This window comes from the organism of the source record quoted next, unplaced genomic scaffold (genome assembly GCF_019419815.1).
Source record: "Pyrus x bretschneideri cultivar Hongxiangsu unplaced genomic scaffold, Pyrus_bretschneideri_v1 Contig47, whole genome shotgun sequence".
NCBI classification, from domain to species: Eukaryota; Viridiplantae; Streptophyta; class Magnoliopsida; order Rosales; family Rosaceae; genus Pyrus; species Pyrus x bretschneideri.
The window spans coordinates 2,528,208-2,540,300 of NW_025999784.1; the positions used below are offsets into that span (position 1 = coordinate 2,528,208).

Sequence of the window (12,093 nt, forward strand, 5' to 3'; positions counted from 1 at the left end):
CGATTGTGCTTAATTATACAGTGAAATCTTACTTTTTTCTATCAATATACAAGCTAGCGGGTGGCCAACCCACCCGGGGGACTGCCGAGCAACTATTCCATGGGACCTCTATGGCCAATGTAGAGAAAAGAACTCCATACTGATAACTGATATAACAAAAATATAGTTAGAAGGATATTATTGTAATTAAGATATATGGCTATATAAGGGATTGTATAACTATCATTTTCTTAAGTTCAATTGTATACATTTTCTCCAATCAATCAATACAATCTCTCTTGTTTCTCTCTTTCATCTTCCTCTTCTTCTGTACCAATTCTTCATCTTCTACAATGTAGTTAACATGGTATCAGAGCCACCAGGCTCACGCCTTTGATTCTGGTGGTTCCATTTCCTTTTTTTTTTCTCTTCATATGTTTCTAGCTTAGTTTCTTTCCAAATTTTCATTAGATATTCGGTGCTTCCGCAATTGTTCTTTAGGTCTTCTGGAGTTCACAAAATCTTGTGCTGCTTCGTTGGTAAAATTGTCCTCATGAATTGATGTTTCGTCAAACTCCGTCTTCAACCTTGGTTTTGATAAGAGACAGCAATCATTCCCATTTGATTCAACCACCAGCGTGCCACGGCCCTGCTTTTGTTCAGCCGTCTTCTGGGACTTCGCCGTCGATTTCGACGTAGGGGAAACATTAGTGTTCGAATTCTCAGTGTATCTTGAGTTGTGTTTCTTGGATCGAGACCCATGTTGGTTTTTCACAGGAGTCACTGCTCTGGCGTTCTTGCTGATCAAATCCATAGGAATGTGACAGGAAAAAGAGAGATTATTCGCCAGACATAACTGGGTTCATTGAGTTTAGATAAGAAAATCAATGAGTGCCTAACCAGACCATCTTCGTGGGTTCTCAAGGGAAGCCGAACTGCAGCGTTTAGAGACAAACCCACCGCCATTTCTCACTCGGGTTTTGCTCAGTCTTGGTTTTCTCAGTGCAAGTTGGTAGATTAATTTGCCAAGGCTTCTGGTTTGCTTCCTCTGCATGCTTTGGCTCAAGATTAAAGTTCTGATTAGGTTCTTGATTTCTGGTTTTCACAGTGCATATAATATGTTTGATTAAATGTTTCAGTAAGAAAATGTTTGCTATTTTGTCAATTAGTAAGGCTAATAGCCAAAGAGTGGTATATTGAATTTACACTCCGCTTGTTCATCTTTCTTGTGAGTCTTTTCTGGGATATTAGTGTGATATTTAGGATATTTGGGTTCAAGATTCTTCATTGCTTCAAGATCAATGGTTTGTCATGGACTTCATTTGGTTGACTGGATTTTCGAACCATGAACTGTGCAATTTTATGGTGTCCAATTCTGCCTCTCTACCTCACTGAAATTCTATTGTCTCTTTATTGGGTTTGAATTGTTCAGAAGCTTATAACAGCCTATAATGTTGATTTCTTGGATTGTCATTCTCCTTGGTTAATTTTGGTATCTGGGAAGATTTAGGAAGCTATTAGGAGTGTCAATCTCCTTGGTTGATTTGATGTCTTGGAGTGTCATTCTCCTTCATTAATTTTGGTATCTGGGAAGATTTAGGAATCTATCAGGAGTGTCATTCTCCTTGGTTGTTTTGGTTTCTTGGAGTGTCATTCTTCTTGGTTGATTTGTTGCCAGTCTCTGTAAAGATTTAAGAGGGGTAATTTGCATATACAGTGAGTTTGTTACTATGACTTCTCAGTTCAAAGTCAAAAATTTGTTGGAACTACAGTTTAGCTTCAGCAGTAGTAAAATGTAGAGAGTTACTTGTTGCATTTGTTCCAGCAAGCTTGCTATTAGGTTAATACAAAGTTGGTGTAGTTAAAAGTGCTACAATGTTGGATCATCAACTTTATTCGAAATGGTTTGAATTCGGTTTCGGTTTTGCGATTAACTGCGGCTTCTTCAGACATGTTTGATTGGAATGACGAGGAGCTTGCAAACATAATATGGGGTGCGGCAGGTGAGAATGATGATCATATTGTACTGTAACGAGGCAAGTGATGATTATTGCAGCAAGAAGGAATGGAAACAAGAATCTCAAACCATCAAGCCTACCGAACAGAAGACCCATGGGCCAAAATTGACTTGCAAGACAGAAAGTTGGAACGCAGTTCTAATTTTGACAAAACCTGGCTACTTCAAACTTCACTTGGATACTCCAAGTATAGTTTGAGGGGGAGTAATAACTGATATAACAAAAATATAGTTAGAAGTGTATTATTGTAATTAGGATATATGGCTATATAAGGGATTGTATAGCTATCATTTTCTTAAGTTCAATTGTATACATTTTCTCCAATCAATCAATACAATCTCTCTTATTTCTCTCTTTCATCTTCCTCTTCTTCTGTACCAATTCTTCATCTTCTGCAATGTAGTTAACATGGACAAGCTCACCTCAGAGGTGAGAACTGAACAAATTGAAGAACATCCCAGACCTGGCTCCTAGGGCGGCCTCCAAGACCTGTTTTCTTAGAGTTCGGGGGCAGAGATTGTTCGTTGACGGCTCGTCGAATGAAAGAGGATCTGGTATCGGTATTGTTCTAGTAACACCAGAAAAGATCGAGAAGAGCACCAAGGTTGGAACTTCGTAAGGACTGGGGCTAACCAATTAATCAATAAACTTTGGCACAACTACGTCCATTTTAGCAGCACCCATTCAAGTTCAATTACGGCTACGACCCTGTCAAATTTTCCAGCATCTCACTGGGTGCCAACTACAACTTCCTCAAATTTTTCGAAGATGTCGACGACAATGGTTAGCAAAGGTTAGTAAAGCCACAAAAGGGCAGGTACATGAGAAACCCTCGAAGCATGTGATCCTGTGCTCGTTGTACTGAGTTCTCTGTTTATATTATTCACATACATGGGTTCAAGTAGTTGTAGCTCGACTTCCCTCCTTATGACATTCTATCTCGGCATTTGACTCCAACAAGGACTTCACGTTCTCTACTGAAAATATATATTGAACCCTATTGAACTTGGATGGGAAAACGTCATTCAACTAACTCCAGTTCTCGTAACAGTGAAATCATCGGCAAGTTAATCACACCTACCGATCTCAGGAACAAAGGATCATATTCCTACATGCTACTACCAGAATCCGTCTTCGACAAAAAAAATTAGGTGTCGTAGGATTGAAAGAGCATATCAGAAACGCAAATTCTGATTTATAGTTTCAGAAACCTATTTAAAGTTGATTGTTAACACATCTTAAAGGTGAGTAATATATATGTATTCAAACTATCAAAGAAAGTCACCCTCCCACATCCTCATTTCTATTACCTGGCATTTCACATTCCGAGTACAAAGTTTACATTTATTAATGGGCATTTTTCTATAATATAAAAATCAATTATTATATTTAAATCGTTTATCATTTTTATAATAAAATGTATCAAGTTCGATTCTCTCACACCATTTAATAAATAAATAAAAAATTATTGCTTCTAAAGTTTCATGTAGTTTCATACGAATATTAAACGCATAAAAAAAGTTCGCTTAGATCGTGACTTTACAGCTTACAGATATATAGAACATCCTCAAACCAAAACTTGGGACTTGGGAGTGATCTTTAAGCTTTTCCAGGGGTTCTTGGGTCATGATGGCTGTTTGCTCCTGTTCCCGGATAGTCTTCACTTTCTATAGTCACCCTTCCTTCAATAAACGCCTCTCCCCCACCCACATCAAACACCTCCTCTCCATTCACCAAATCCACTAGACCCTGCCAGAAAGATAAATAAAGGTAAAATTAGGCGACAAATTACAATTCATTAACACATATATGTTTTTATGTACGAATCTCTGCATATTTAGATTGCTGAATAAATCAGGTAAATGAGATAATTATTATTAATATTTTGAAAAAGTCATTATGCATTGTTTCATACTTTATTTTTTTTTTAAAGCTTTTTAACCAAAATGGTCACTGAGATCCGCATAACTCCTTACTTTGGTCCTTTTGATTTAAAATCGATAGAATTGATTCCTAAGTTTGTCCATCATCAATTATTTTGGTCATTCGGGGAAAAATCTCCGGGAAATAAGGAGAAAATGACAAAAATACTCTTAATTTTTGTCAAATTAGTTTGGCCCTTTGTTTATTAGTTGAGGATATTTTTATCATTTTGTCCTTATTTAACAGAATTTTTCCACAGAAGGTTCAAAATAATTGATGGTGGACAAATTCATGAATCACTTGGATCGATTTTAATCTCAATAACTAAAGTGAGAAGTTATGCAAATCTCAAAAACTATTTTGACTAAATGCTTTTTTTTAATTTTCTTTTTACCGTGTGGAAGTGCATGATAACTTTTTTCACTAAAAAGGACTGCCTTATGACTTTTCACTAAAAAATGATAATAACAGCGCTCTAAAATAATTATCATTGGTAATCACTACTTTAAAGAAAGAACAAGAAGAAAACAATGAATGAGAAGGCGAAGGAGCGAGCTGACCGGAGATTCTTGGACCGATAAGTCTTCCTCCTCTGATTTGAGGCTCCCTACAAAACAAGAATAATTTAACCAATTATTAATCCATTTCTTTTATATAAGAAAAATGAAATAAACCACTATTTTTACACAAATAAACTTGTGCATATAGATAGACTGCAAATGTTTATATCATGTTGCATCAGCTTAAGACTTACCCCAATTGACCAAATAAAAATATTTAAAAACTAAAAGGAAAGAAAAAGGGAAACTCTTGAGCCTTACTGGTTGCAGGAACCGCAGACAAAAATAGAACATGAGAGAAAACCAATAAGAGTACCAGCAGCAGTCTAAGGAAAGGCTTCTGCAGCATATTGATCAAACACAAGGAAGAAGAAGAGGATAATGAGGTTAAGAGGTTGGTGAATAGCAAGAAGAGGCTTGTAGTATGATTGCTTTTATAGAAAGACCACAAAGAATATTTATGAAATTCTTTATCCCACCGCAAAAGTCAGGTCAAATTATTTCGACCTATCCAATTTAATTTGATATAATTTGACAAAAAAAAAATAATTTGATAATATAATAAGGGCTAATAACATTTTAATGGTTCTCAAAAACAGCAATAAACTTCTCTAATTTTCACACAATACATTTTAAGATTAAAATTGTGTTAATTTATTTTGTCTCTTTAAACATCTAATTTCATTAAATTGATTTTTTTTTCTAATGTGGTGCACATATAACTTATATGATGGCTCATATAGGTTTTACGCTCTCCTTATCACCAATTTAACATATGTTCAAAAGATCATAAATGAATAGACTTTTGGTTTGGAAAAAAAAAGGGACTTTGTCCTAAAACTTGATTATAAAAACATTTTATGACCTAAATCTTTATTTTCTATATTAATCGGAGAAATGTGGATATCCTGCTTGTAATATATATATCCACCACTTGTGAAAGAAAACTAATAATTTGGTGTCATCTCATTTATCGGCATAACATATGAATAAATAAAACATACACTCGTATATTATTTTGTTCTTACAAAAGTTCATTTGTGAATTATTTGAAAATGTTTATTTTTGTTTTCAATATTATTATTATTTGGCATATGACACTTTAGAGCAGTGGTGGCGCTGTTGGTGGGTAGCAGAGTGATAAAAATTCAATTGAGACTTAGGTTCTGCAAGAAACAGTACGAAAATAGTAACATTTATGCATTCTAGTGCAGATTTTGCTCTCATCAAACTTCCTCTTTTAATATTTAATAATTTAACTTATTAACATTATGGTTGGTAAAAAAGAATATTATTGATATGCCACTAAATAATGTAAGGAATCTCCGTGACTACAATTGATGGACCTCTTGGGAAGTTTGGAGAGCTTGGACGGTGGAAAGACGTCTTACTTTCGGCTTTGTTCCATTGTCGCATATGGCAACGTCGGCAAGTTCGTTTGTCATTAGGGTTAAGATCCCACTGACTCACTGACTCACTGACTTAGGGTTTGTGGCTGCTGGCCCCAGTGATGGAGATCGACTCATACATGTTCAAAATAATAGACAATTACAGACATCCCCTACCAGTTCTAGGGAGAGCCACCTAAACCTTATCAGCTTCTTTTTCTCTCTCTTCCTTATTAGAGATCAAATGAGATCTCACCCAAAATAAAGCGATCGAATGAGATTGGTTTCTACACTAGTGAGTTTGGTACTCCTTTTTGACCTCTGGCATGCACTCCTTTCATATATATATATTTTAAGGGTTGCCCTCGATCCTCATATGTTGAGTGCACGAAAAACCTGAACCTGTTCCATAGTTACAGTGTTTTAAGGGTAATGCTAAAGAGACAAATTTATCAAATCTTATATACTAACTGATATGATTATTGATGATTAGATTATTACTTAAGTGTTGATTAACATGTTTATTTCTTATTAGTGACACATTATTTAATTTCTAAATTAACGTGCTTGTTTCTTATAGCATTTTAAAGTTTTGAGGACGTTTAAGATACTTTGTTAATGAGTGATCAAGATTGGGCAACATTTTTTTATATTCATTTAGTAAGGCCTACTTCATAATGTATTTTAACGATCCGAACCGTCTATCTTTTAGGTCCTCTCTCAAAGATATGTCTACCACAAATCACCAAAATCTGAAACAATATGACCCGTTAGATTAAATAATAGTCATTTTAGTGTTTCTTTGCAAAACCGTATTGTCCATTTTCTCTACAACAATGAATGTCTTAATAGTTTTGGGTTTTTAAGGATGAAGTATGAATGATAAATTGAAATACAGTTCAGGATACACTCAGACAACAATTAAAGATGAAATGAGACAATAGACTAAAGTCATTTTGTAACTAATTTTTTCAGCATTTGTAAAAAAAATTAGCTTTATTTGACACAAAAATGAGCTAAAATTTTTTAAGGTGCCCTCTTAGTTAAATTTTTGACTTCGTCCCTAATCTTATCAATTATCTTTTAATAAACTTGGAGATTTCTCATACTTTATGGTTTCTAGATCTCTTGTTCTAAACATTAACGTTGATTGATCTTCTCTTTGTCACGCTGCGTCAATTTTACATTCTTATCTAGATAGGAGATCATTTTTGGTGTTCATTGAACATCATCACATGGTGATACTATTCCACTAAAATTATAAAACATGTATTTGGTTTTTTTTTTATTAAAATACCCTGAAATAGGGTTGTATGAACCTTGTTACTTATCATTTTAACACATGAAAAAATACATCACGTAACAAGTCTTCCAGAAATAGATTAAAGGGTAATTCTCAGTTTACCATGCTAAAGTGAGGATTGAGTGACACTTTCATAATTCTGTTAGAAGCTCAGTTAACTGATGGCATGGTGCCTATGTAGATGAAAATTTGAAAACCACGATACTTCAGGGTAGTAAACTAAAAATTACCCTAGATTAAAATATCTCCTGGTCCTAATAGGTGTGCTAGACTTAAAAGTGAATCTAAATAGGAGTAGGATTCTCCCCTCCTATTCCCAACCCCTTCCCTCCCCTTCTTTCACACTTTACTTTTTTGTGACACGCCGACCCTGATATAGTCTAAACACCAAGGTAAGCACTTGATGGCTGACACCCGAAGGTGACGAAGCCATATTAGGATGCATGAGAACTTAGAAACAATTAATTGACATAAATGAAACTTGTATATTTAATTATAATAAATATGCAATTGTGGAATGTATTCAGAATATACAACTAATATGAGACACTAAAAAGGAATAATATAAAATTGAATGAACAAAGAGATGGGGTCCTACACCGAGAGGACTCAAAGATGCCGATGCAGGAGTGCCTTGACATCAGGATTGTACGTCTCTATTCTAAGTCCTGAGGGGGCGCAAAATAAAAACATGAGTGGACTAAGTTGATATATAAGTAATATTGAAACAGTTATTCATCAACGTAATAACCCCCAAAGTTTATGAAAACTCAATAGTATAATATGTAATAGGTTTTCCGAAAACCTTAACATGCCATAAAACCTTTCATAAAACATATATCGTATATAATGTGCTTAGTAGTAGTAGCACAAGGCATACACACACACACACACACACACACACACACACACACACACATATACCTTCCTTCGCCCGAAGGCACTACATCTCCTTGTCAAAGCCAAATATACTATATAAGTATCTTCCGACTGAAGCCAATGTAGTATCCTTCGCCCATAGGCAGTATCGTATGAGTAACTGCTAAGTAAGCACATAAAAACATTAACATAATATTTCTAATATATATATATATATCTATCTCAAATCGGAGCTCAGTAACTAAAACATCATATCGTAAAACCATGTTCATAAGTAGGTATATAGTCATCAATCATATATACCACAAAGAACGTAAAATCGAATAAGCATGATAATTCATAAAGCGTGAAACCAATTTACTCATAAACATTTCATAAAATGTAGACATAAAATCATGCTTTTCATGTATGCATTTCTAATAGTAAAATATGCATTTTAGAAGGGTCCACTCACAGATACTCCGCCGTCGAAAAGCTGTGCAAACTAGCGAAGACAATAATGTTGTAATAAATGCACCTAAGCACATAAATGGTCCAATTAATAAAACTCTATCACAAATATTGAATTTCTAAAAATGGACATAAAAAATGGATTCACGACGTCGAATTACCCTAAAATGAGTTGGGCCCAAAGTTAGGTTTTGGGCTGGGTTTGAAATTGGTTTATGAATATCGGGTCGGATCGACCCATTTCAAGTCAGGTTACCCGTTTTCAACAGAGAAGAACGCTGGAGCATTCCTAACTCCGATCAACCCCAAAATTTAACCAACATAAGTCATGTGATACATGGATTTAAAGCTATGGAGGAAGGGAAGAAAACTATACCAAACTTTGGTCCAGCCGTGGCCGGAGTTGGCTGGAAAACTGCCTGAAAGTCACGAGATTCCATGCCGGAATCTGGGGAAAATCCCTCCGAGTTGTTTTCAAGCTAAACCTTCACCTACAATGGGTATACATACTTTATAAATCAAGGCAAACAACCATTAAGACAGAGAAAGGGACTCCGAGGCTCACCTAATCAGAGGTTGATGCTTGCTGAATTTCACCAAATTTTAGCACCGGTTTCCATGGTGCTACAACCCTAGTTTGCAAAGGGAGAAAAGGAACGAAAGAGGTAAAGAGGTCCGAGAGAGAGAAGGTTGGTGTGTGTGGGTGTGGTGCCATGTGTGTGAAACTCGAGAGAGGAGAAGATGAGAGTGAGTAGTGAGAGGGCTAAGAGAATAGTGAGCTATTTTGAGAGAAAGATAGAGAGGATCGAGAACTTAGAGAGAAGAGAGGGAAAGTGGAAGTGGGCAGGGGACAAAATCAAAGGGTGGGCCCCCCTTAGGCACATCAATGAAGACCAAAAGCAAACCCATTTCAAAATATCTATCTCATAGTGAAAATTTACGAAAATACCCTTCAGTTTCGTAAATTTCGGGACAGGTTGTGACATTTTGTCTTATTGTCTTTGTAAAAAAGTTAATAGAAGATGTTAACATGACTTAATCGTAACCGTTCAACTAGAAGAAAAGGAAAGGAGAAAGAGATTAGAATGAAAGAGAATCATCCTCCAACTTTGGATCTTCAATTATGTTCTAAAGAATGTGTTGAAGATTAACACAAATGAAATACAGTGGATAATATATGGAAGTGGAACTAACCCACAAATGAAATGTAAGTTGATTCCCCCTATAAATAATTAATCAAGTTGACTTTAGGAGAAATATTGTTATTGGTTACGTGTTGGCTTTTGCATGTTCAACTTGTCCTTCTTATCTTAATATAAAACGCCACCACTTCCACATGTTTCCTCGTGCCAATTGCCATCATCACTCACCCTCTGCCCCCTTCCTTTTTCTTCCCGTCTACTGCGTAGATCCATCGAGTGATTCATAAGAAGCAGAAGAATGGCGCACAAGTGTAATTTTATGACACAACTAGTTCTCTTTCTGTGTTTCACGTATGTCTTCTCGTCAATTGCTATTGCTCCTACGACAAGTAAGCCTTTTGTCATTCATTTGTATTATTTAAAAAAAAAAAATTGAAAAAAAATTAGAACAAGGATGCTCGGCGAATGATGTTTATGTTTATTTTCTTAAGGAATCGATCATATAGGAAGCCAGAAGATAAATAAGGAAGACCTACTGAGTCAGGTAATTATTCCTCTAGTTCTTGTTTTATTTTTCCTAGAAAATATATGGCTTTTTTAGTTAAAATGATCCTTAAGATTGTCATAACCTTTCACTTTGATCATTAAGATTTAAAATAGATAGAAGTAGTTTTTAAAATTGTCCACCATCAATTATTTTCATTCTTCTGTCCTCCATTAATTTGAAGAAACCATCAATTCAAATAGAGAGGTTGATTTGACAAAATACCCTCGGTTTAAAAGAGATTTTTTACGGAATGACCAAAATGATAAATCTTAGGGACCACTTCTATCAATTTTAAATTTTGGAGACCAAAATGAGGAGTTATGCTAATCTCATATATTATTTTGGCTAAAAATCCAAAATATATTTAGTGCACAAATTAATTTGAGTTTTCTATTGTTATTCAGAATTTGCTGGATGAAGGTGTCCTGGATTTGGGAGAAGGATTTGTGGAGGGGCGGATGGAGCTGGAAACTAATGATTATTCAGGGGTAGGAGCAAATCCGGATCATGATCCAAAACCCCCATGAAGAACTTGAGCCTTATGGTAGATTTTGGTTTCGAAACTTAGAGCTGGTTGGAGTTTTCTTAGTTTTCTTCGGTTGTATGTCTTCCATGTCCATACCTGTAATAATTTCATGTATAATTATTCTTTGGGTGATAAAAATAACGTGCTTGTTGAATAAAATCTTTCTGGATTTTGGTTGTTGTAATCTAGTATGTTTTAAATTTTCAGTTTATGATATATATATATATATATATATGGAAATTAGAAATGAACTCTCATAGGGTAAAAGATTGTGTTGAGATCATAGAATGGAGGAGCACGTGAATGACACACAGTTCATAGCATTATCTGACAACCTTTCCAAAGTTCGAATGATTATTTGTAAAATTTGGATGGTAAGGTCTCGATCGTGCGAGTCCATGTCGAAATATCTTAGGTACCAAATTTTTAGTGGAGTGTGAAGCATGTGTTAGTCACTTATAATTGGTAAAAGAGAAATAAAAGGTAAATAAATTAATAGTTTGGTTTGGGATTGTGTTGCTTTTAAAAAATAAAAATAAAAAACGGCTTATTAAGAAATTTGGAACATCAAATGCGTTTGGTAAAAAAAAAAAATGTTTTTTAAAAAAAAAAAAAAAACTGTTGTTAATGACAATATAAAAGTATAGAAAAGCAGAAGCAAGGTCTACCATGCTTCTAAAAAAATGTTTTTTTTTTTTTTTCAAAGCATAATAATCAGTGCTCATTTAATGAAATTTTCAAATGGCAAGTATACACCCACATATTTTACAAAATTACAATCATTACCCCTATAATATTCTTTTTGACAATTATTATATCATATTAAATACCATATCATTTTTCGTCATTTAATATATTCACAACAATTTATTTAAATTAAAGTTTACTACATTATTTTTTGGTTAAAAGCACTTTTATGCGCACACACACAAAAGAAAAAAAAAGTTTACCAAACACTCAACAACTTTATTTTACAGCTGTTTATTCTCACAGCATAGTATAATCAGTTTTTTAAAAGAACACAACAACACCAAACTAGCCCTAGAGATGTCCTTCAAATAGCAGTATTTTTATAGATGTTACAACTATTACTTGAAAGATATATTAAACTAAAATTGGCACGTAAAAGCATCTTTAAAGAAGATGTGAAAAAGTTTACATCAGTAATAACAGTAAAAATAGACAATATTGGCAGTAAAAGCATCCTATCGAAATGTCAATTCTTATGTAACATGACGTGAATTGGCAATAAAAATGGTTACTGTCAAATTTGACAGCAGCTTCAAATAAGTTTTAATTCATTGTTAAATTGTGGCATCCCACATCGCCCAGGGGAGTGATCCTTAAATGTATATTCTCATTCCTACCTAGCACGAGG

General features: G+C 34.6%; 1 long non-coding RNA gene across 3 annotated transcripts; it reads right to left on the minus strand.

The window, feature by feature from the left end:
* Positions 1-7,642: 7,642 nt before the first annotated feature.
* On the minus strand, positions 7,643-9,327 carry LOC125469898. 3 transcript variants are annotated; one of them, XR_007252189.1, is made up of 5 exons: positions 9,066-9,327; positions 8,877-8,991; positions 8,505-8,567; positions 8,096-8,210; positions 7,643-7,839 (listed from the first exon to the last, which is right to left on the minus strand). It is a non-coding gene; the product is annotated as an uncharacterized LOC125469898 (long non-coding RNA). The 3 variants fall into 3 exon arrangements; XR_007252188.1 differs by having other exon boundaries at positions 7,643-8,210; positions 9,066-9,323; XR_007252187.1 differs by having other exon boundaries at positions 7,643-8,567; positions 9,066-9,313.
* Positions 9,328-12,093: the final 2,766 nt, after the last annotated feature.